Source organism: Rutidosis leptorrhynchoides, chromosome 2, assembly GCF_046630445.1.
Source record: "Rutidosis leptorrhynchoides isolate AG116_Rl617_1_P2 chromosome 2, CSIRO_AGI_Rlap_v1, whole genome shotgun sequence".
NCBI lineage: Eukaryota > Viridiplantae > Streptophyta > Magnoliopsida > Asterales > Asteraceae > Rutidosis > Rutidosis leptorrhynchoides.
In genome coordinates, this window is record NC_092334.1 from 231675357 (window position 1) to 231677789 (window position 2433).

Here is a 2433-nt window from a genome sequence, read left to right on the forward strand (position 1 = left end):
GTTTGTTTCTGTGGGATGAAGTCAGGTTAAAGATAGGTATTGTTTAAAGTCTCTTAGAGTCGTAGATTGTTGGAGTACCTATCAAGTTAAATAAGGTCGATGTTGCTGCTGCTACTATGCATCGCCTGACCGCGAGTGTCTTGATTGTGACCGCGGAGATCAAGTTCTCAAAAAGGAGATTTCAGTCGCGACTGAAGAAACTCTCGACGTCTATCGCGCGAACGCGAAGTGTTTTTCTACTGGGTCTTGCGATCGCAAAACACCCTTTAGGCGGCTAGAATTGGATGCGACTTAGGAATCCTTTAAATTATAACCCCCATATGTAACCTGTAAATTATAACTACGAAAATTAATAAATAGAATACTCTTTGGTTGGCCGATGATTAAAGTAATCACTTTGATTACATATAACCTCGTTATATTATCATTTGTTGTCTTGTGGGTTGATAACCAAGAGTTGTCAAATCTTGTTAAGGCTCATTAATTATTCCTAACACGCATGACATGCGTCAAATCTCTCTCCGATATGGGCGTTATTGGGCTTCACATTATTGCCACACTGAAGTGAAAATAAAATTGATGCTTTGATACGAATGGTTTAACACAACCTTAATATTTGAAACATTCACATCAATGTTAAATTGTCTTTGATCACTCCTAAATCTGATTTTGTGATTTTAGATTTAGACCTGAGTGCTTAATTTGAGAAAAATGAATTGATCGATTGTTTTAACTCCAATAATTTGCAAACCCCAAATTGAAATCTGGATTCCAAGGTCGTAAAACAAACGATGGGATTAATCTTACTCTATTAGATCAGATAAATCAATATCTTAAGTAAAAGTTAACTCCGATATCGATCGAAATCTCTATCGGAGTTGTGTTTTCAGCTGAATAATGTTACAGTAAGATTTTTAGGTAGAGTAACAGTGTCTATCGAGTGTTGGCTAATGAATGACTCATTGAGTGTATTTATAGGTGTTTTAAGGGAATAAAGACGTGGCATATGTCCCTTTCATGGTCATAACAAACTTCGCTAATTTCGAGAGCTGACGTGGCAACTGTCCCTTTCATTGGTGTAACAAAGAGATCCTAACAAACTTTTCTAGATTCGTGGGTTAACTTGGCATATAACCCGTTTGACCGTCTGCTCCGGGACCAAGTGTATGTTCCGTGGTCAAGCGTGTGTTTCAGGATCAAGTGTATGTTTCGGGACCAAGTGCATGTTCCGACTATGATGTGACGGATGATTGTCTTCACTCTTGGTTAGGTAAACAAGGATTATCTGATGTTTACTCCAAGTGCTTCTTCACGATCTTCTCCTGGCAGGGTGTGGCTGCAATCGGTTCATGTATTTATCCGAAGTATTCTTTGTAGGTATTTGTCGGATGATTTGTGTGCTTGGCCGAGTAGACCTTGATGTGACAACATAGTTTGTAACTTCTTCGATACACAGGTACCCGGTGAGCGGTGCCGGTATCCGACTCACTTGTCCGGGTAGGATGGACGTGAAGTCACGATCAACTAATATCCTAGACATTCCTTCCCGAATATGCACTTGAATGGCCTTCTGGCTGGTTTGTTTAGGCGTACCCGAGAGAATGCACTCCCTCCTAGACCGTTGTGCCAGTCGAATTTTGGACGGGAATTCGTTAAGTTATGAAAAGATGTGTCGTGTCGATACGGATTATTATGCGTATGATCAGTCTTCTTTTATTCTAAACACATCAAATATTCCTCCGGTCAATAGTGAATGATACAAGTGATTTTTGGATCATCGTACACATCTAATATTTGTACAATTAATTAATATTAGAATGATGGTGTTAATAGAAACTAAAAGACATCCGAAAGAGGAAATCTTGAAATATACATATGGTACTAATAATTTTGGTCTGGTGGGTGTCCTTTAATTAAAGTGATCATCCCATGCCGTCACATTCTTAAATCTCACATTTCTATCTCTTTCATTTCCATCTCTCTCCGGTGACCTAAAAAGCACAAAATAAATATTAGTCTAGCCTATTCTTCTTGTATATATATGTGTGTGTCAACTATATATACATATATAATATATTGATGGTCTCTATCAGTAGTTGGTGGCGGATGGTGAAGTATTAGTATATGACCGCCACCTTTTCTCCGCATCGATCATCTTCTTTGGCTCCCTATTTTTAACAGCAACTTCTTTACATGAATTGAACAAAGATTTAAGTAAGCTAGTACTTGATTTTATGTGCTTTGCTTTATCTTCTTCATACAGAAAAAATTAACTACTTTTTGTGCTTTTTTGTTGTTGTTGTTGTAATTAGGTTTAATATACTTGGGATCTGATGTTAATTGAGACAGCAAAAGAACAAACTTCTTTCACTTCAATTCCCGACAGCAAAAGAACAAACTTCTTTCACTTCAATTCCCAAGGAGAATAAAACT